At 54.7% G+C, this 22,979-nt stretch overlaps 1 long non-coding RNA gene across 1 annotated transcript in view; it reads left to right on the plus strand.

Annotated features, from left to right (window-relative positions):
* LOC138268197 (uncharacterized) overlaps positions 1 to 22,979 on the plus strand; it is a 369,403-nt gene that overhangs the window by 44,239 nt on the left and 302,185 nt on the right. The window contains exon 2 of the long non-coding RNA XR_011199952.1: positions 9,901 to 10,020. This is a non-coding gene — a long non-coding RNA (uncharacterized lncRNA). The remainder of the gene's footprint in view (positions 1 to 9,900; positions 10,021 to 22,979) is intronic.

Genomic DNA, 22,979 nt, shown 5'->3' on the forward strand with positions numbered 1-22,979 from the left:
ACTGTCGCCCACCACTTGTGTTTACGGCGCATGTGCAATGTGTATTTGAGAGTCCCCCCACACCAGGCTGTTGCGGGAGCAAGGGGTGCAAGTGCAGGCAGGATCAGACGGTGAGAGCTGCGGTGCGCTATCCCGCTGGTGCTCGTGCAGCATCCGCGCTGCAATGATCTTGTGCCTTCGGGGCAGGTGGGGTGGTCACCCTGCTTCTCCTTTCCCCCCGCCCCAGGCTGTTGCTGGAGCTAGGGGAGTGAGCGGGAGTAGACGGTGAGAACTGCAGCGCGCTATCCCTCCTGTGCTGGTGAAGCGATGGTCTTGTGCATGGGGGGCCTTCAGGGAGGGTGGGGTGGTCGGGCGGCTTCTCCTTTTGTCCTGTGACCCGCGGGCTTGCTAAATCTCTGGCCCGGTGGGCACTTCGGTCCCTGCTTGGCCCGACTTCCCCCCTCCGCTGCGCAGCTGTCTAAAGCCTCGCCCAGAAGGGACTGTCGCCGATCTTCTCGGCAGAAGCACAGGTTGCAGTCACCAACACGAAGGCAGCGAGGTGCCCGGATCTCCCAGACGAATGCTCACAGGGGCTGGTGCGGCAGCTCCACCGGTCACACACCCAGTGGGGTAGAGGCCTCCGAGGACCACAGGTTGGTCAGCACGTTGCGGCTACCCTTGGCCTCGGAGGCAGGCGCGAGCTCTGGTGTGAGTGGCCCAGGGTGGCGCAGCTCTCTCGGGCTCTTTGTCCCTCCGCTACCCCTGCTAGCGCCTGGAGCCTAGGGCTGGGAGGGAGGTGCGATCTCTGGTGTGAGTGGCCCAGCTCTCTCGGGCCCCTTGTCCATCCCTCCGTTTACCCCTCCTAGCGCCTGGACCCTGGGGCTGGGAGGGAGGCGCGTACTCTGGTGTGAGTGGCTCACGGTGGCTCTGCTCCCTCGGGCTCCTTGTCCCTCCGCCTACCCCTGCTAGCGCTTGGAGCCTAGGGCTGGAAGGGAGGCGCGAGCTCTGGTGTGAGTGGCTCAGGGTGGCGCTGCTCTCTTGGGCTCCTTGTCCCTCCGCCTACCCCTGCTAGTGCCTGGAGACTAAGACTTGGAGGGAGGCGCGAGCTCTGGTGTGAGTGGCCCAGGGTGGCGCTGCTCTCTTGGGCTCCTTATCCCTTTGCCTACCCCTGCTAGCACCTGGAACCTAGGGCTGGGAGGGAGGTGCGATCTCTGTTGTGAGTGGCCCAGGGTGGTGCAGCTCTTTCGGGCTCCTTGTCCCTCCGCTACCCCTGCTTGTGCCTGGAGCCTAAGGCTGGAAGGGAGGCACCAGCTCTGGTGTGAGTGGCCCAGTGTGGCGCTGCTCTCTCTGGCTACTTGTCCATCCCTCCGCTTACCCCTGCAAGTGCCTGGAGCCTAGGGCTGGGAGGGAGGCGCAATCTCTGGTGTGAGTGGCTCAGGGTGGCGCTGGTCTCTCAGGCTCCTTGTCCAGATCTTCGTTTACCCCTGCTAGCGCCTGGAGCCTAGGGCTGGGAGGTAGGCGCGATCTCTGGTATGAGTGGCTCAGGGTGGTGCTGCTCCCTCGGGTTCTTTGTCCCTCAGCCTACCTCTGCTAGCGCCTGGAGCCTAGGGCTGGAAGGGAGGCACGGGCTCTGGTGTGAGTGGCCCAGGGTGGTGCTGCTCTCCCGGGCTCCTTGTCCCTCCACCAACCCCTGCTAGCGCTTGGAGCCTAGGGCTGGGTGGGAGGTGCGAGCTCTGGTGTGAGTGGCCCAGGGTGGCGCAGCTCTCTCGGGCTCCTTTTCCCTCCGCCTACCCCTGCTAGCGCCTGGAGCCTAGGACTTGGAGGGAGGCGTGAGCTCTGGTGTGAGCGGCCCAGGGTGGCGCTGCTCTCTCAGGCTCCTTGTCCCTCCGCCTACCCCTGCTAGCGCCTGGAGCCTAGGGTTGGGAGGGAGGTGCGAGCTCTGGTGTGAGTGGCCAAGGATGGCGCTGCTCTCTTGGGCTCTTTGTCCATCCCTCTGCATACCCCTCCTTGTGCCTGGAGCCTAGGGCTGGAAGGGAGGCGCCAGCTCTGGTGTGAGTGGCCCAGGGTGGCGCTGCTCTCTCGGGCTCCTTGTCCCTCCGACTACCCCTACTGGCGCTTGGAGCCTAGGGCTGGGAGAGAGGTGGGAGCTCTGGTGTGAGTGGCCCAGGGTGGCGCAGCTCTTTCGGGCTCCTTGTCCCTCCGCCTACCCCTGCTAGCGCCTGGAGCCTAGGGCTGGGAGGGAGGCGCGATCTCTGGTGTGAGTGGCCCAGGGTGGTGCAGCGCTCTCGGACTCCTTGTTCCTCCGCTACCCCTGCTAGCGCCTGGAGCCTAGGCCTTGGGGGGAGGCGCAAGCTCTGGTGTGAGTGGCCCAGGGTGGCGCTGCTCTCTCAGGCTCCTTGTCCCTCCGACTACCCCTGCTAGCGCCTGGAGCCTAGGTTTGGGAGAGAGGTGAGAACTCTAGTGTGAGTGGCCCAGGGTGGCACAGCTCTTTTGGGCTCCTTGTCCCTCCGTCTACCCCTGCTAGCGCCTGGAGCCTAGGGCTGGGAGGGAGGCGCGATCTCTGGTGTGAGTGGCCCAGGGTGGTGAGCTCTCTCGGACTCCTTATCCCTCCGCTACCCCTGCTAGCGCCTGGAGCCTAGAGCTGGAAGGGAGGCGCCAGCTCTGGTGTGAGTGGCCCAGGGTGGCGCTGCTTTCTCGGGCTCCTTGTCCCTCCGCCTACCCCTGCTAGCGCCTGGAGCCTAGGGTTGGGAGGGAGGTGCGAGCTCTGGTGTGAGTGGCCAAGGGTGGCGCTGCTCTCTTGGGCTCTTTGTCCATCCCTCTGCATACCCCTGCTTGTGCCTGGAGCCTAGGGCTGGAAGGGAGGCGCCAGCTCTGGTGTGAGTGGCCCAGGGTGGCGCTGCTCTCTCGGGCTCCTTGTCCCTCCGACTACCCCTACTGGCGCCTGGAGCCTAGGGCTGGGAGAGAGGTGAGAGCTCTGGTGTGAGTGGCCCAGGGTGGCGCAGCTCTTTCGGGCTCCTTGTCCCTCCGCCTACCCCTGCTAGCGCCTGGAGCCTAGGGCTGGGAGGGAGGCGCAATCTCTGGTGTGAGTGGCCCAGGGTGGTGCAGCTCTCTCGGACTCCTTGTTCCTCCGCTACCCCTGCTAGCGCCTGGAGCCTAGGCCTTGGGGGGAGGCGCAAGCTCTGGTGTGAGTGGCCCAGGGTGGCGCAGCTCTCTCGGGCTCCTCGTCCCTCCGCCTACCCCTGCTAGCGCCTGGAGCCTAGGGCTGGGAGGGAGGCGGGTGCTCTGGTGTGAGTGGCCCAGGGTGGCACAGCTGTCTTGGGCTCCTTGTCCCTCCTCCTACCCCTGCTAGCGCCTGGAGCCTAGAGCTGGGAGGGAGGCGCGTGCTCTGTTGTGAGTGGTCCAGGGTGGCGCAGCTCTCTTGGGCTCCTTGTCCCTCCGCCTACCCCTGCTAGCGCCTGGAGCCCAGGGCTGGGAGGGAGGTGCGATCTCTGGTGTGGGTGGCGCAGCTCTTTGGGGCTGCTTGTCCCTCCGCCTACCCCTGCTAGCGCCTGGAGCCTAGGGCTGGGAGGGAGGCACGAGCTCTGGTGTGAGTGGCCCAGGGTGGCGCTGCTCTCTCGGGCTCCTGGTCCATCCCTCCGCTTACCCCTGCTAGCGCCTGGAGTCTAGGACTGGGAGGGATGCACGATCTTTGGTGTGAGTGGCCCAGGGTGGCGCTGCTCTCTTGGACTCCTTGTCCCTCCGCCTACCCCTGCTAGTGCCTGGAGACTAGGACTTGGAAGGAGGCACGAGCTCTGGTGTTAGTGGCCCAGGGTGGCGCAGCTCTTTTGGGCTCCTTGTCCCTCCGCTACCCCTGCTTGTGCCTGGAGCCTAGGGCTGGAAGGGAGGCGCCAGCTCTGGTGTGAGTGGCCCAGTGTGGTGCAGCTCTCTCGGGCTCCTTGTCCCTCCGCCTATCCCTGCTAGCGCCTGGAGCCTAGGGTTGGGAGGGAGGTGCGAGCTCTGGTGTGAGTGGCCAAGGGTGGCGCTGCTCTCTTGGGCTCTTTGTCCATCCCTCTGCATACCCCTGCTTGTGCCTGGAGCCTAGGTATGGGAGAGAGGTGAGAACTCTGGTGTGAGTGGCCCAGGGTGGCACAGCTCTTTTGGGCTCCTTGTCCCTCCGTCTACCCCTGCTAGCGCCTGGAGCCTAGGGCTGGGAGGGAGGCGCGATCTCTGGTGTGAGTGGCCCAGGGTGGTGAGCTCTCTCGGACTCCTTGTCCCTCCGCTACCCCTGCTAGCACCTGGAGCCTAGGGCTGGAAGGGAGGCGCCAGCTCTGGTGTGAGTGGCCCAAGGTGGCGCTGCTCTCTCGGGCTCCTTGTCCCTCCCCCTACCCCTGCTAGCGTTGAGCCTAGGGCTGGGAGGGAGGTGGGTGCTCTGGTGTGAGTGGCCCAGGGTGGAACAGCTCTCTTGGGCTCCTTGTCCCTCCTCCTACCCCTGCTAGCGCCTGGAGCCTAGGGCTGGGAGGGAGGCGCATGCTCTGGTGTGAGTGGCCCAGGGTGGCACAGCTCTCTTGGGCTCCTTGTCCCTCCGCCTACCCCTGCTAGCGCCTGGAGCCTAGGGCTGGGAGGGAGGCGCGTGCTCTGTTGTGAGTGGCCCAGGGTGGTGCAGCTCTCTCTGACTCCTTGTTCCTCCGCTACCCCTGCTAGCGCCTGGAGCCTAGGCATTGGGGGGAGGCGCGAGCTCTGGTGTGAGTGGACCAGGGTGGCGCAGCTCTCTCGGGCTCCTCGTCCCTCCGCCTACCCCTGCTAGTGCCTGGAGCCTAGGGCTGGGAGGGAGGCGGGTGCTCTGGTGTGAGTGGCCCAGGGTGGCACAGCTCTCTTGGGCTCCTTGTCCCTCCGCCTACCCCTGCTAGCGCCTGGAGCCTAGGGCTGGGAGGGAGGCGCGTGCTCTGTTGTGAGTGGCCCAGGGTAGCGCAGCTCTCTCGGGCTCCTTGTCCCTCCGCCTACCCCTGCTAGCACCTGGAGCCTAGGGCTGGGAGGGAGGCACGATCTCTGGTGTGGGTGGCGCAGCTCTTTGGGGCTGCTTGTCCCTCCGCCTACCCCTGCTAGCGCCTGGAGTCTAGGGCTGGGAGGGAGGCACAAGCTCTGGTGTGAGTGGCCCAGGGTGGCGCTGCTCTCTCGGGCTCCTTGTCCATCCCTCCGCTTACCCCTGCTAGCGCCTGGCGTCTAGGACTGGGAGGGATGCACGATCTTTGGTGTGAGTGGCCCAGGGTGGTGCTGCTTTCTTGGGCTCCTTGTCCCTCCGCCTACCCCTGCTACTGCCTGGAGACTAGGACGTGGAGGGAGGCGCGAGCTCTGGTGTGAGTGGCCCAGGGTGGCGCAGCTCTTTTGGGCTCCTTGTCCCTCCGCTACCCCTGCTTGTGCCTGGAGCCTAGGTCTGGAAGGGAGGCGCCAGCTCTGGTGTGAGTGGCCCAGTGTGGCGCAGCTCTCTCGGGCTCCTTGTCCCTCCGCCTACCCCTGCTAGCGCCTGGAGCCTAGGGCTGGGAGGGAGGCCCGAGCTCTGGTGTGAGAGGCCCAGGGTGGCGCTGCTCTCTCGGGCTCCTTGTCCATCCCTCCGCTCACCCCTGCTAGCGCCTGGAGCTTAGGGCTGGGAGGGAGGCGCAATCTCTGGTGTGAGTGGCCCAGGGTGGCGCTGCTCTCTCGGGCTCCTTGTCCCTCCGACTACCCCTACTGGCCCTGGAGCCTTGGGCTTTGGAGAGAGGTGAGAGCTCTGGTGTGAGTGGCCCAGTTTGGTGCAGCTCTCTCGGACTCCTTGTTCCTCCGCTACCCCTGCTAGCGCCTGGAGCCTAGGCATTGGGGGGAGGCGCGAGCTCTGGTGTGAGTGGCCCAGGGAGGCGCAGCTCTCTCGGGCTCCTCGTCCCTCCGCCTACCCCTGCTAGCGTTGAGCCTAGGGCTGGGAGGGAGGCGGGTGCTCTGGTGTGAGTGGCCCAGGGTGGAACAGCTCTCTTGGGCTCCTTGTCCCTCCTCCTACCCCTGCTAGCGCCTGGAGCCTAGGGCTGGGAGGGAGGCGCGTGCTCTGGTGTGAGTGGCCCAGGGTGGCACAGCTCTCTTGGGCTCCTTGTCCCTCCGCCTACCCCTGCTAGCGCCTGGAGCCTAGGGCTGGGAGGGAGGCGCGTGCTTTGTTGTGAGTGGCCCAGGGTGGTGCAGCTCTCTCTGACTCCTTGTTCCTCCGCTACCCCTGCTAGCGCCTGGAGCCTAGGCATTGGGGGGAGGCGCGAGCTCGGTGTGAGTGGCCCAGGGTGGCGCAGCTCTCTCGGGCTCCTCGTCCCTCCGCCTACCCCTGCTAGCGCCTGGAGCCTAGGGCTGGGAGGGAGGCGGGTGCTCTGGTGTGAGTGGCCCAGGGTGGCACAGCTCTCTTGGGCTCCTTGTCCCTCCGCCTACCCCTGCTAGCGCCTGGAGCCTAGGGCTGGGAGGGAGGTGCATGCTCTGTTGTGAGTGGCCCAGGGTGGCGCAGCTCTCTCGGGCTCCTTGTCCCTCCGACTACCCCTGCTAGCACCTGGAGCCTAGGGCTGGGAGGGAGGCGCGATCTCTGGTGTGGGTGGCGCAGCTCTTTGGGGCTGCTTGTCCCTCCGCCTACCCCTGCTAGCGCCTGGAGCCTAGGGCTGGGAGGGAGGCACAAGCTCTGGTGTGAGTGGCCCAGGGTGGCGCTGCTCTCTCGGGCTCCTTGTCCATCCCTCCGCTTACCCCTGCTAGCGCCTGGAGTCTAGGACTGGGAGGGATGCACGATCTTTGGTGTGAGTGGCCCAGGGTGGGGCTGCTTTCTTGGGCTCCTTGTCCCTCCGCCTACCCCTGCTACTGCCTGGAGACTAGGACGTGGAGGGAGGCGCTAGCTCTGGTGTGAGTGGCCCAGGGTGGCGCAGCTCTTTTGGGCTCCTTGTCCCTCCGCTACCCCTGCTTGTACCTGGAGCCTAGGTCTGGAAGGGAGGCGCCAGCTCTGGTGTGAGTGGCCCAGTGTGGCGCAGCTCTCTCGGGCTCCTTGTCCCTCCGCCTACCCCTGCTAGCGCCTGGAGCCTAGGGCTGGGAGGGAGGCCCGAGCTCTGGTGTGAGAGGCCCAGGGTGGCGCTGCTCTCTCGGGCTCCTTGTCCATCCCTCCGCTCACCCCTGCTAGCGCCTGGAGATTAGGGCTGGGAGGGAGGCGCGATCTCTGGTGTGAGTGGCTCAGGGTGGCACTGCTCTCTTGGGCTCCTTGTCCATCCCTCCGCTTACCCCTGCTAGCGCCTGGAGCCTAGGGCTGCGAGGGAGGCGCGATCTCTGGTGTGAGTGGCTCAGGGTGGTGCTGCTCCCTCGGGTCCCTTGTCCCTCCGCCTACCCCTGCTAGCGCCTGGAGCCTAGGGCTGGAAGGGAGGCGCGAGCTCTGGTGTAAGTGGCCCAGGGTGGAGCTGCTCTCTCGGACTCTTTGTCCATTCCTCCGCATACCCCTCCTTGTGCCTTGAGCCTAGGGCTGGAAGGGAGGTGCGAGCTCTGGTGTGAGTGGCCCAGGGTGGCACAGCTCTCTCGGGCTCTTTGTCCCTCTGCCTACCCCTGCTAGCACCTGGAGCCTATGGCTGGGAGGGAGGTGCGAGCTCTGGTGTGAATGGCCCAGGGTGGCGCAGCTCTCTCATGCTCTTTGTCTCTCCGCCTACCCCTGCTAGCACCTGGAGCCTAGGGCTGGGAGGGAGGCGCGAGCTCTGGTGTGAGTGGCCCAGGGTGGTGCTGCTCTCTTGGGCTCTTTGTCCATCCCTCCACCTACCCCTGCTTGTGCCTGGAGCCTAGGGCTGGAAGGGAGGCGCCAGCTCTGGTGTGAGTGGCCCAGGGTGGTGCTGCTCTCTCGTGCTCCTTGTCCCTCCGCCTACTCCTGCTAGTGCCTGGAGCCTAGGCCTTGGGGGGAGGTGCGAGCTCTGGTGTGAGTGGCCCAGGGTGGCTCAGCTCTCTCGGGCTCCTTGTCCCTCCGCCTACCCCTGCTAGCGCCTGGAGCCTAGGGCTGGGAGGGAGGCGCGAGCTCTGGTGTGAGTGGCCCAGGGTGGCACAGCTCTCTCGGGCTCCTGTCCCTCCACCTACCCCTGCTAGCGACTGAAGCCTAGGGCTGGGAGGGAGGCGCGTACTCTGGTGTGAGTGGCCCAGGGTGGCGCAGCTCTCTCGGTCTCCTTGTCCCTCTGCCTACCCCTGCTACCGCCTGGAGCCTAAGGCTGGGGGGGAGGCGCGATCTCTGGTGTGAGTGGCCCAGGGTGGCGCAGCTCTTTCGGGCTCCTTGTCCCTCTGCCTACCCCTGCTAGCGCCTGGAGCCTAGGGCTGGGAGGGAGGCCCGAGCTCTGGTGTGAGAGGCCCAGGGTGGCGCTGCTCTCTCGGGCTCCTTGTCCATCCCTCCGCTCACCCCTGCTAGCGCCTGGAGATTAGGGCTCTGGTGTGGGTGGCCCAGGGTGGCGCTGCTCTCTCTGGCTCATTGTCCATCCCTCCACTTACCCCTGCTAGTGCCTGGAGCCTAGGACTGGGAGGGAGGCGCGATCTCTGGTGTGAGTGGCTCAGGGTGGCGCTGCTCCCTCGGGCTCCTTGTCCCTCCGCCACCCCTGCTAGCACCTGGAGCCTAGTACTTGATAATCTTAAAGATGAATTTTAAATTACACTTTTGAAAATGCCACTTTTAGAAAGATAGCTTTTTCTTGCCTTATTCATTTAGTGCTCGTCCCAGCACTCACAGCTTTGAACATTACTGTAAATAATCTGTGAGGAGCTAAGGTGTTTTGTAACAATGTTTTTCCTCATATTTAAAAATGCTCATATATTGAAAAAAGATATATTGTAATTTTCTTGTTTTGGCCTAATATGTGTAAAATACCTATTTTTATAAACCTGTGTGGAGTCGTTTTTTTAGTGTGTTGCAGAAATACATTACAAATGTTTTCTTTAGAAAAGCATGAATGCTGTGTGCCAGGCTGCCAGAGGGTTGAGCACAGTTTACCATTTTAGTGTGTTCTTAGCTTACCTTGAGTAGAGTGGTGGTTCCTGCCTGGCCTGGGTGCATACCTCAGCCAACCAGGAATCCAATTTCTAACATGTATCATGGTGCAGCATCATTTGTCATAATGTCAATACCATCCTACACAGAGACTGTTTAATCTTCTCTGTTAATTTTTTTCATGTTCCAGAAAAAGCAACGTAGACAGTAGACATCCTTGTCTGTTGCTTCTTGACTACAAAGACATATGACAGAAAACAAACACAATCTGGCAGTATTGTTCCACTAGATCAACTGAGCTTTGCCTACATAATTTGGGCTTGTTCTATCAATCGATAAAGATATCACCATTTTACATAGTAAAACACCTTTCAAGTGTCCATGGATAAGTGTACTTTGTGGTTGTTTCAAATACACTATTGATGTTGTACAGACATTCCCATTTTGTTGCTGTATGAATTGCCCGGACAGTATTCACTAGTCAGGCAGTTTTCCAGCCACACTGACATACTTGGATGAGGCACACCTAAACTTTTTTTTTTTTTTTTTAAAGAGTTGTGAGCTGCTTAAGTCGATCTGACTGAATTTCTCAGAGCCACAACAGGCTCATTTTTGTTTGTGGGTGAATTCAGTCTACATACAATATTAAGCATACCACAAGGTTTGGAAACCGAATGCCAAATCCTGTTTACCCCACTCTCAGCTCACAGGGACTGCTTTAATCATTTGCACCTCACCTGAGATGTCCGGTTGTTTACCGTGTCCATCAATTCCATATTACTTTACGCTATTGCTCATGGCAGTTAATGTTAGACCCAGGTGTGCGGTCTGCCCCCAGCAAGTTCTCTCACTGGACTACCAGAGCACAGCTAGCTAGCATTTCATTTAACCAGCTACCCGCGTGAGTAAAGGTTGGGACATTCAGGTCATTCATTCTTTCTCTCTCTCTCCCATAGGTGAAACAGCTGGAGCTGGACAACTGTTGCTCAGATCACTAATGGATCACAGGGTTCACATCAGAATTTAAAAACTTGGAGTTCCTTAGCATGATAAACAATCTCCCCAAGCTGCAAAAGGTAAGTACAGGGATACAATAGACATTAGGTTTCAGCACTTGTGATGGCATGTATGCCCTGCAATGTAACCTTCATAATGTTTGTAGTAATGTTGGTGTAGGAAGTTGGCTCTGTATATACTATTTCAAAGTAAGAAATAGTGTGCACAGAGTCCAAAGGTTCCCCTTAGAGGTAAGATAGTGGCAAAAGTAGATAACTCTAATGCTCTATTTTGTGGTAGTGTGGTCGAGCAGTAGGCTTATCAGAGGGTAGTGTTCAGCATTTGTGTACACACACAGGCAATAAATGAGGAACACACACTCAAAGACTTACTCCAGGCCAATAGGTTTTTGTATAGAAAAATATATTTTCTTAGTTTATTTTAAGAGCCACATGTTCAAGATTTGCAGTAAACACTTTAAATGCAAAGTACTTCACTTAGATACTTTAGGAACTTTGAATAAAAGCAATATCATATACAGTCTTTGTAAAAATGGCAATAAGCTATTTTCAAAGTGGACACTGCAAAAATCAACAGTTCCTTGGAGAGGTAAGTAAAGGTTAGATTAGGAGGTAAGTGAAACATTTACAAGTCTCAGTTCTGGGGCATAGGCAGCCCACCGTTGGGAGTTCAAGGCAACCCCAAAGTTACCACACCAGCAGCCCAGGGCCGGTCAGGTGCAGAGGTCAAAGAGGTGCCCAAAACACACAGGAGCCTATGGAGAACAGGGGTGCTCCGGTTCCAGGTAAGTACCTGCGTCCTCGGGGGCACACCGGGGGGGGGGAGTTTGTAGAGCACTGGAGGGGACACAAGTAGGCACACAAAACACACCCTCAGTGGCACAGGGACGGCCGGGTGCAGTGTGCAAAGCAGGCGTCAGGTTTCAGGTAGAAAACAATAGAGGGACCCGGGGGTCACGCTAGCGGTGCAGGCAGGCAAAGGGGGGGCTTCTCGGGACAGCCACCACCTGGGCTAGGCAGAGGGTCGTCTGGAGGTCACTCCTGCGCTGAGGTTCGGTTCCTTCAGTTCCTGGGGGCTGCGGGTTGCAGTGTTGGTTCCAGGCGTCGGGTCCTTGTTACAGGCAGTCGCGGTCAGGGGGAGCCTCTGTATTCTCTTTACAGGCGTCGCTGTGGTGGCTCAGGGGGATCGTCTCTGGTTACTCACGTGCTTGCAGTCGCCAGGGAGTCCTCCCTGAGGTGTTGGTTCTCTGAATCTCGAGCCGGGGGCGTTGGGTGCAGAGTGAGAATCCCACGCTTCCGGCGGGAAACGTGCAGTCTTGGAAAGTTGCCTCTTTGTTGCAAAGAAGTAGCTGGTTTTGAACAGGGCTGCTATTCACTGGAGTTTCTTGGTCATTTAGTCCAGGGCAGTCATCTGAGGCTTCAGTGGTCGCTGGTCCCTGTCGGATGCATCACTGGTTGCAGGTTTTCGAATTTGGAGACAGGCCGGTAGGGCTGGGGCCAAAGCAGTTGTCGTCTTCCTCCTTCTCTGCAGGCTTGTAGGTCAGCAGTCCTTGTTTCTTCGGGTTGCAGGAATCTGATTTCCTGGGTTCAGGGTCACCCTTAAATACTAAATTTAGGGGTGTGTTTAGGTCTGGGGGGCAATAGCCAATGGCTACTGTCCTTGAGGGTGGCTACACCCTCTTTGTGCGTCCTCCCTGAGGGGAGGGGGGCACATCCCTATTCCTATTGGGGGAATCCTCCTAAACCAAGATGGAGGATTTCTAAAGGCAGGGGTCACCTCAGCTCAGAGCACCTTAGGGACTGTCCTGACTGGTGGGTGACTCCTCCTTGTTTTTCTCATTATCTCCTCTGGACTTGCGCCAAAAGTGGGGGCTGTGTCTAGGGGGCGGGCATCTCCACTATCCTGAGCCTTTGTGGCTCACTGCTAGGTGTTACAGTTCCTGCAGGGGGGAGGTGTGAAGCACCTCCACCCAGAGCAGGCTTTATTTCTGTCCTCAGAGAGCACAAAGGCTCTCACCCCAGGGGGGCAGAAACTCGTCTTAGTAGCAGGCTGGCACTGGCCAGTCAGTCCTGCACTGAAGGATTGGGTAAATTACAGGGGACATCTTCTAAGATGCCTCCTGTGTGCATTTTGTGATAAATACAAAACTGGCATCAGTGTGGGTTGATTATTCCGAGAAGTTTGATACCAAACTTCCCAGTATTCAGTGTAGCCATTATGGAGCTGTGGAGTTCGTTTTTGACAAACTCCCAGACCATATACTTAATATGGCCATACTGTACTTACAATGTCTAAGATTAGACTTAGACACTGTAGGGGTATATTGCTCATGCAGCTATGCCCTCACCTGTGGTATAGTGCACCCCGCTTTAGGACTGTAAGGCCTGCTAGAGGGGTGACTTACCTATGCCACAGGCAGCATTTTGTGTGCATGGCATCCTGAGGGGGATGCCATGTTGACTTTGTCTTTTTCTCCCCACCAACACACACAAACTGCAATGGCAGTGTGCATGTGTTAGGTGAGGGGTCCCTTAGGGTGGCACAACATATGCTGAAGCCCTTAGGGACCTTCCCTTGTCACAGGGCCCTTGGTACCACTGGTACCTTTTACAAGGGACTTATCTGTGTGCCAGGGGTGTGCCAATTGTGGAAACAATGGTAAATTTTTAGTGAAAGAACACTGGTGCTGGGGTCTGGTTAGCAGGGTCTTGGCACACTTCTCAGCCAAGTCAGCATCAATATCAGGCAAAAAATGGGGGGTAACTGCAACAGGGATCCATTTTTCTTCAGTTTGGTTATCCTAATTGTCAATTTAAAAATACCTGCAACTTTATTTATGAAATATGCATATCATACCGCTACAAATGTACTGGTGTTAAAAGTAAGTGGGCTCCTGTGATAGCAAGGCTGTTACAGTGTGTTGTATTTTTATTTACTATTTGGAACTATGTGATAACAGGATCTCCAGGAGTACAGAAGTCTTGGTAGAGCGGAGGGCATGTCTCACACATTTTAATCTGAGTGGCAACAAAATAAAGGACATCAACACATTGGAGCCTCTAGTAAGTGCAACAGTGCATACCCAACCCAGCATTGAGGTTGCTATGAAATATGGCCAAGTTGTGACTTTAGCAATTTGTCTACCCTTGAACGCCCCAGTTAATAAAGTAGAAACGTTTTCTGCATGCACGAATATAATGTTTTTGATATTCCTTTGAGTGTGAAACAGAATTAGCTCAGCGACCATGCAAAATAACCTCCCCCACTCCAATGCAAAATAACCTGCCCCACTCCAATCCAAAAACAATCTGATCAAATCTGCTTCACCTCAATCAACTTCGCCTCAGTCCACTTGAGGCCCATTCAGTCTACTCTACCCCAATCCAGTTTAGACTACCCAACTCCAGTCTAGTCCACTCCACTCAGTCCATTACACTCCTATCAAATTCACCCCAACCCAATATAACCCATTTCAACCAAACCACTCCAATCTAATCCACTTCATGCACTCCACAAGCTTCAGTTTGCAGGTAAGTACATAAACGGTACGTTGCATATATATCACCAGAACTTTGAATAGAATCAACAATGTATACCATTATGTTTAAAATGGCAAAAAGCTATTTTAAAAGTGGCCACTGCAATTTTCAACAGTTCCTGGGGGAAGAAAAGATAATACAGTTTTGCAGGTCAGCACACAACTTACAGTTCCTGTCTGGGTTTTAGGTAGTCTACTGTTAGGGGTTCAAGTTAACCCCAAACACCCACCACCAGCAACACTGAGCCGGTCGGGTGCAGAGGTCAAAGAGGAGCCAACATAACGTGGGTTCCTATGGAGACAGGGGGCACTCTGAACTTTATCTGCTGGCAGGTAAGTACCAGTGGTTTCGGAGGGCAGACCTGGGGGGTTTAGAAGAGCACTGGTGGGGTCCCAAGTAGGCACCAAACACAGAGCCTCAGCGGCAGGGTGCAAACAGGGCATCGGTTCTTCAATGTAACTCTGAGGGGACCCCGGGGGTCACTCAGAGGCTGCATGTGAGATCCAGGAGTCTTCTCGGGCAACCCACTGGCTGGACAGGGAGGAGGGCCGCCTGCTGGACGATGCTGCCCCAGGGGTCGGAGTCTCCAAGGCCTGGCGGTTGCGGGTGCAGTGGTTCTATTGGTGTCGGATATCTTCGTCCGGGGCTTTCGCGGTCAGGGGGTCCTCTGGATTCCCTCTGCAGGTGTCATTGTGGCGAGGTCAACCGAGGATGAGCACTTGCTTGGGAGTCACCCGGGAATCCTCTCTGAGTAGTTGGGCCACCTGGACACAGACCATAGGCGTCGGGTGCAGAGTGGTTAGGACACACGCATTTAGTGTGAAGTTGGAGTCCTTAGAAGCAGTTTCTTCTCTCCTTCTTTTAGACAGAGCTGTTGTCTATGGGAGTTCCTGGTCCTTTTGGGTGCAGGGCGGTCCTCTGGAGCTTGGCAGAGATCGCTGGTCCCTTTGGATGTGTCACTCTTGTTCTGCAGGTTGTTTGAAGCAGGAGACAGGCCATTAGGGCTGGGGACAAGTCAGTTGTCGTCTTCTTTCCTTCTCTGCTGAGGTTTCAGCTAAGTAGTCCTTCTTCTTCTTGTCAGGTCGACAGGAATCTGATGACCTGGGTTCAGGGAAGCCCTTAAATACAAGATTCAGAGTCAGGGGGCAGTAGCCAGTGTCTACTGTCCCTGAGGGTGGCTATACCCTTCCTGTGCCCACTCCCTTTGGGGAGGGGGGCACAAACCTAACCTTATTGGTCCCTGTCCTCCAAATCAAGATGGAGGATTCTGCAGGGGGGGAGTCACCTCAGCTCTGGACACCTTAATTTTCTGACCAAGATATGGCAATATTAATTAGGAAGTCCCTACTATTCCCAGTGGAGCAACTCTAGCTGGATCCGTTCGGAACCTATGCAGCAGCTCAGGGAACATGGGCAGGACAACAGTGACCCTGATTAGTCATTATGCCCACCCCTCATCCCCGACTTCAAGCGTATACACTAATTAACCTCACCAATAATCTACTTTAAACGCAATTGGCGCTACATATAGTGGGAGATGATTTTCAATAACAAGATGAACTCCCGACATCGAACGTGTGCGTCAGTGCGCCAGCCCAAGAACACACCCCTGGCCTATTTTGCAGAGACACTGGGCCTCACAGACCTATGGAGATGTCTCCACCCCCTAGTCTCACCTCTTCTTACTATCCTGGAGCACACAATGTTTACTCCATACTTGACTACATCCTAGCACCAGCCGGGGAGGTAGCCACGATAGTCAGGGCAGAATATTTGGCAAAGGGACTCTCTGACCACTCTCCCCTATGAGTGACGTTCATGCAAAACCTTGGGACACTTCCCAGGTGTGGAGACTCAATGCTTGGGAACTCACCATCAAATCCTCGATTCATGCGGTACATATTGAAACTGAGCTGCATTTCATTACCAGTGTAGGCTCAGTGACATCCCCTGCCATGCTGTGGGAAGTATACAAGGCAACGGTGCGAGATAGACTTCATAACATTGTTGCAGTTAACAAGAAGAAAGCTACCCAAGTAGTGGAAGCCATAAAAGACAGACTCCTAACATTAGAAGCTAGACACACCACTTCAACCGACCCACTACTGACTCACCAACTACAAGCCCTATGCCAGGAATACTGCAAATAGGCTACCAACGCAGTCCGTGTCCAAATGCTAGCCACCCGGCATCACCTCTACGAGGCCGGGGACAAGGCTGGGACACTGTTGGCTTGGTTGAACCACTGAGAGCTAGAGACTTGATGGATTCAATAAATCGGAGGTGGGGAGGCCTCCCTGCACACCATTGACAAGGCATTCACAACAGCGTTTGCCTCTTACTTTGCAGCCCTCTATGAGACTCGTCCATTAGCAGATGCTACTCAGAGCAAAGATTATCTTGCAGAGGTCGTGTTCCCAGGTCTTTCAGCAGAGAGCTGCGACTTACTGGATGCAGAAATTACCTTAACCGAAGTCCAGAGTGCTATAATTCGCCTCCGATTCGGGAAAACTCCAGAACTGAATGGCCTCCTCGCTGAATCTTTTAAGAAACAGGTAGATTTTCTTGCTCCAGCTTTACTCTAGGGTGCGGGAGGAGGGGATACTTCCGCCGGACCTTCAAAAGGCCACAATTGTGGCCATGCTTAAGTAAGGCAACCTCCTGTCCTCTTGAGGCTCTTACCGACCGATTTCCCTGATAAATGGAGAGACACAAGTCCTCGCCAACATTGTAGGCACCAGACTCCTTGGAGTGATCACCTTGCTGATACACAATGATCACTCAGGCTTCATGCCGAAATGCTGTACCAGGGGAAAACCTGTGCAGGCTCCAAAACTGGCTGATGACAGTTATCCATAGATAGAATACCCACCTACAGGTGTCTCTCGACGCTGAGAAAGATTTTGATGCCATTCACTGGCTGTAGGAAGTTGGCTCTGTATTTACTATCTCAAAGTAAGAGATAGTGTGTAGAGTCCAAGGGTTCTCCTTAGAGGTAAGATAGTGGCAAAATTAGATATTTCTAATGCTCTATTTTGTGGTAGTGTGGTCGAGCAGTAGGATTATCAGAGGGTAGTGTTAAGCATTTGTTGTACACACACAGGAAATAAATGAAGAACACACACCCAAAGACTTAACTCCAGGCAAATAGTTTTTATATAGCAAAATATATTTTCTTAATTTATTTTAGAACTATAAGATTCAAGATTTGAAGTAAATACATAAAATGCAAGGTACTCCACACTCCTTAATCCTATTAGGGGAATCCTCCAATCTCAAGATGGAGGATTTCTAAAGGCAGGAGTCACCTCAGCTCAGGGCACCTCAGGGACTGTCCTGACTGGTGGGCAGCTCCTCCTTGTTTTTCTCATTATCTCCTCTGGACTTGCCACAAAAAGTTGGGGCTGTGTCCAGGGGGCGGGCATCTCCACTAGCTGGAGTGCCCTGGGGCATTGTAACATGAAGCCTGAGCCTTTGAGGCTCACTGTTAGGTGTTACAGTTCTTGCAGGGGGAAGGTGTTAAGCACCTCCACCCAGTGCAGGCTTTGTTTCCAGCCTGAGAGAGCACAAAGGCTCTCACCCAGGTGGTCAGAAACTCGTCTCAGTGGCAGGCTGGCGCAGGCCAGTCAGTCCTGCACTAAAGGATTGGGTAAAATTACAGGGGGAATCTTCTAAAATGCCCTCTGTGTGCATTTTGTAATAATTCCCACACTGGCATCAGTATGAGTTCATTATTCTGAGAAGTTTGATACCAAACTTCACAGTATTCAGTGTAGCCATTATGGAGCTGTGGAGTTCGTTTACAAACTCCCAGACCATATACTCTTTATGGCTACCCTGCACTTACAATGTCTAAGGTTTTGCTTCGACACTGTAGGGGCATAGTGCTCTGGCACATATGCCCTCACCTGTGGTATAGTGCACCCTGCCCTAGGGCTGTAAGGCCTGCTAGAGGGGTGACTTACCTATGCCACAGGCAGTAATTTGTGTGCATGGCATCCTGAGGGGGATGCCATGACGACTTTGCCTTTTAATCCCCACCAACACACATAATCTGCAATGGCAGTGTGAATGTGTTAGGTGAGGGGTCCCTTTGGGTGGCACAACACATGCTGCAGCCCTTAGGGACCTACCCTGGTCACAGGGCCCTTGGTACCACTGATACCTTTTACAAGGGACTTATCTGTGTGCTAGGGGTGTGCCAATTGTGGAAACAATGGTACATTTATAGTGAAAAAACACTGGTGCTGGGGCCTGGTTAGTAGGGTCCCAGCACACTTCTCAATCAAGTCAGCATCAATATCAGGCACAAAGTTGGGGGGGGGGATGACTGCAACAGGGAGCCATTTTCCTACACTGGCCCTTCGTGATTCATACTTTGGCACAAATGGGCTTTGGACCACACTTTAGGGTTTGGTTATGGTTATCTTTTACTTTCTTGGGACCCACACTTCAGAAACGATGAGTTCAGGGTCATGGTCGATGAAATCATCAGGGTAGGGCCACAACTCTTAGGAGCACAGGTACAGCAAAGCTCCGTAGCCAGCAAAATGTAGTTATGGCAGAGAATAGTCAACATGGCAAGTCACTGGGCAGCTATCCACAACAAGGGAGGACATCAGGAAGAGGTGGAACGACCTTAAGGGGAAGGTGCGTTACATGGCTTCAAAACACCAGATAGCCTGCATAAGACTGTCAGTGTGACCCCCACCTCCTCCCCCAGAGCTCATATCATGGGAGGAGAAAGTCTGGGACATCTTGAGGGCCTGACTGGAATACCCAGAAGACTGGACTCTAGTGAGTAACTACCACTCCCCTGGCACTAATTCGACCTGTCCAGGGAAATTTTGAAGAGTCTGGAAGGAGCCGTGGAAACAATGTTGCAGGCAGAGTCTTCGTTGTGGATGCAGATTTGTCAGTTCCTGGAGGTCCAGATGCAGTTTCCTTGGTGAGAAGTCGAAGTGGAGGTTGCAGAGGAATCCTGCTGGAATCTTGCAAGCCGAATCTGAGGACCCACCCCATAGAGAGACCCTATATAGCCCTAAAAAGTGAACTGGTCACCTGGTCAGGAGGGGGCTCTGACATCACCTGCTTGGCCTGGCCACTCGGATGCTCCCAGAGTTCCCTGCCAACCTTGGATTCAAGATGGCAGAACACAAGGATCCTCTGGAGAAGCTCTGAGCAACACCCCTGTGTTGGTGATGGAGAGGGGAGTGGTCACTCCCCTTTCCATTGTCCAGTTTTACGCCAGAGAAGAGCCTCAGGGTCCCTGAACCGGTGTAGGCTGACTTATGCACTGGGGGCAGCAAATGTGCCCTTCAAAGCATGCCAGTGCCTTGGGGTGTCTACCCCTCCCAAGCCTGTAACACCTCTTTCCACAGAGCGGGTGTAATGTCCCTCTCCTAAAGGAAATCCTTTGTTGTGCCTTCCTGGGCTTGAGGTTTTTCAAGCAGCAGGAGGGCAGAAAACTATCCGAGGGGTGGCAGCAGCTAGGGCTGCCTGGAAAACCCTAGAAGGCTGGTAGGAGCAATGCTTAGGGTCCTTTAAGGAGCCCCCAGAGTGCATGGAATCATACAACCAGTGCTTGCAAATGTATTGGGGTATGATTCCAACATGTTTGATACCAAACATGCCCAGGTATGGAGTTACTATTATGTAGCTGGACATAGTTAGTGGCCTATGTACAGTACACATGTAAAATGGTGTTTCCGCACTCACGAAGTCCAGGAAAATGGGGCTGGAGTTCGTGGCGGCATCTCTGCTCATGCAGGGGTGCCCTAACTCACAAATACCTGCATCCTGCCCTCTGGGCTGAGAGAATTTAGCATAAGGATGACTTACAATGACCTGGTGTAGTGACCTGTAGTGAAAAGGTACCTGTACCTTTTCACTCAGATTGCAATGACAGCCATCAGGTACATTTTGCATGGGCTCCCTATGGATGACATAATACATTCTGCAGCCCGTAGGGATCCCCTGGTACCCCAGTGCCCTAGGTACCATATACTAGGGACTTACATAGGGGTACCAGTGTGCCAAATGTGGGATGAAATATGGACGGTACACTGGTGCATGTTTCAATATCCCCATGACATGGTAGCTAGGATAGAGATGAGACAATGTACAGTGTGATATGCACACCACACATGTTAGCAGAACATATCATTATTGCACACACTTAACACTGTAGACACGGCGCACACTGCTGACACATACTATATCGGGCATGCTGAAGCAGCATGGACTCCACCCTTGCTACCGCTGATCAATAGTTGCTGACATACATCTTGTGTCGGGTTCCATATGTGGTACACTGAGCTGTCCTGCACTGAGCATGCATGTAGTCATGCTAATTACGTATACAGTTACACTGCCTCTGAGCCAACGTGTATCTGGACATGCACATCAAATGACAACCAGCAATATAAGGCCACTGAGTCATGCACGTCACATGTATAAGCCAAACCATAATGCCACAACATTGGCCTACTCCGCATTGATATGAAAAAAGTGTATGGCACACTTACTTTCAAAGCATGATATGAGCATAAAATGGCAGCTACCCGTCCTGCAGCATTGGACAGATAGACGTGACCTATGTCTGCCGGCGTCTGTCGTCATGGTGGTAGGCATTTGCAACTGAGGCCAATGGTGGCGGTCCTGAATGCGGCGGCCGTGACTGCCTTTTTCTGCAGCCTTTATCATTTGACTCCTGACATTCTTGCAAGCAAGACCTCCATGAGCTGAGCTGCTGTGTACTGTCTCTGGGAGCCATCATGTCAAGTCTTGCAGGTGGTGGGGCTCCAACCTTTATGCAAGAAGAACTGGAGAAGCTGTTGGAAGGGGTGTGAATGGTGTATGTGTTCCGGTCAGGGAGTACATACATGCAGGCGGCATGGTGTTTAGGCATGTGATCCATGAGGATGGGTATGTGTGGGCGTTTGTTAAGTCTGACTTAAGGCTGTTAAGGCTGTTTATAGTCCACTGCTGTTGGTATTGTGTCTGTCTACATAACTTTCTGTCTGTGTCACTCATGCAGGTCAATGCCCATCAGAGGAAGGGGATCTGGTGTGCCATCGCCAAGCATGTGCGGACCCTCCAACTACCTCTTCCCAATCCCAGACCCCTCTCCCCATACCCATCCAAATCACACGTACACACAGGCATGCATCCAGCCCAACAGACAAGGGTAGGTCAGACAAACACAAGCACCACAAGATCCACCACCGGCATGCACACAAGCAACACCCACATGCAGACACACCAACATCCATTCCCTGCAGTGACTCCTCTGCCACCACCTCCCTTACAAACACTACACTAGACACACCATCATGCACGGTTCCAGCCACCAGTCCCATCCTACTCGGTCAGCACAATAGCAGACATCCACCCAAGTCACCACATCCGCACCCACCAGAACCTGTCACGACTTAAGTGCTGCTTTAACCTGGAGTCCGCAGAATGAGTGGTGAGGATCTTGTTCCTGAATGTTCGGCCTTGGCCCAGGTAGGGGGCGACTCTTTCTGGTAGCCACGGTGCTGCCGGCAATGGAAACACCAAGAGCAGGCCGTGCCCTTCAGAAGTAGTGCCAGTGGGAAAAAAACCCTGAAAGGGGAAAAAAACCTCTAAAAAGGAAAGGTTCCTGAAACAGGAGCAAATTGAATAGGTAAATAAAAAAGCAAAAGTACAGGAAAAACACTGGAACAGACGTAAACCAGTAACGAATACGAGGAAGCAGGAGCGAAGACACCATCCAAACAGAAAGTGTTGCAGCGGAAGGAGAGAAAGAATCACAGCCCTTAAATACCAAAAAACAGGAAGCGACCAACAGGAAGTACAAGAACACCATCTTAGATAGGGAAAAACACATAGATCACAATGGACTAGGAGCCATAGAGAGTAGGGAACTAGGGCATGCTGGAAAGAGAGGGGTAATATGGGAAAAGGAAAAAACATAAAGGAAGGCACAATGAAAAGACAGAAAAAGAAGAAGAGAAGAAGAACAGGTGAGTGGGGGAGGTCAGACCTGCATGTAAGCGCGTCGCGCTAGGAAAGAACGAGGCCCCATGCCCAATTTGGGGCCTTGTAATGTGCACAGCAGGCCTGGTATGCGGCGCGTCTTGATGCCTCGTGCCGCGGCCCGAGCCGAATGTTTGGCTATGACGCGCGCGGCGGCGCGACAGTAGGTCCCCCCCCCGAAGGCCCAGGTTTGTGCGGAAACAAGCGGTGAAAATGACGAATCAGAAGAGGGGCGTGAACAGAAGATGCATCTTCCCAACAGCATTCACTGAGAGGATAAACCTTCCAATGAGTCAGATACTGAAGACGTTTGTGAAAGATACGAGAGTCCCAAATTTCCTGTACCTCATATTCTGGTACATCATTCACTCACAAAGGAGGAGGACAAGGAAACTGTCGAGAGTAAGGATCAGGTACATTGGGTTTGAGCTGGGAAACATGAAAGACCGGATGAATCTTCCAGGTACGAGGCAAGTGAAGACGGACAGTGACAGGATTCATCCACTGAAGAATACAGAAAGTACCATAGTAACGAGGTGTGAGCTTATTCTGAGAAAGTCACAAAGGCAAACATTTTGAAGAAAGCCAGACTTTATCCTGGAGGTGATATACTGGATCATCCCTGCGCTTCTTATCTGCTATTCTCTTCATGTATCTCTTAGTGTTCAGCAAGTTAGATCGAATCAATCTATGGATCTGTAAAAGTCGTCTGGAAAATTAAGGGACAGCAGGAAGAGACGAGGTAGACTGAGGAGTATTAGGAAAAGAGGTAGGATGATAGCTATAAGAACATAAAAAGGGGGTGACCTTGGAGGCACTATGGACAGTGTTATTGTAAGAGAATTCAGTGATAGGAAGGTAAGTGTTCCAGTTGCTCTGGGTAGAATTACAAAAGCAGCAAAGGTACTGCTCTACTCCTTGGTTGAGACGCTCGGTCTGTCCATTGGTTTGGGGATGGAAACCAGATGATAGTGCTATATTGATATTCGGTATCTTACAGAAATGTTTCCAAAACCGGGAGATGTACTGAGGTCCCCTGTCTGATACAATGCTGTGTGGGAGTCCATGGAGACAAAAAATGTGATGGATAAATATCAGACTTAGTTCTTGAGAGGTAGGTAATATTTTCTTGCTCCAGCTTTACTCTAGGGTGCGGGAGGAGGGGATACTTCCGCCGGACCTTCAAAAGGCCACAATTGTGGCCATGCTTAAGTAAGGCAACCTCCTGTCCTCTTGAGGCTCTTACCGACCGATTTCCCTGATAAATGGAGAGACACAAGTCCTCGCCAACATTGTAGGCACCAGACTCCTTGGAGTGATCACCTTGCTGATACACAATGATCACTCAGGCTTCATGCCGAAATGCTGTACCAGGGGAAAACCTGTGCAGGCTCCAAAACTGGCTGATGACAGTTATCCATAGATAGAATACCCACCTACAGGTGTCTCTCGACGCT

This window comes from Pleurodeles waltl, chromosome 12, assembly GCF_031143425.1.
Source record: "Pleurodeles waltl isolate 20211129_DDA chromosome 12, aPleWal1.hap1.20221129, whole genome shotgun sequence".
Classification (NCBI taxonomy): Eukaryota; Metazoa; Chordata; class Amphibia; order Caudata; family Salamandridae; genus Pleurodeles; species Pleurodeles waltl.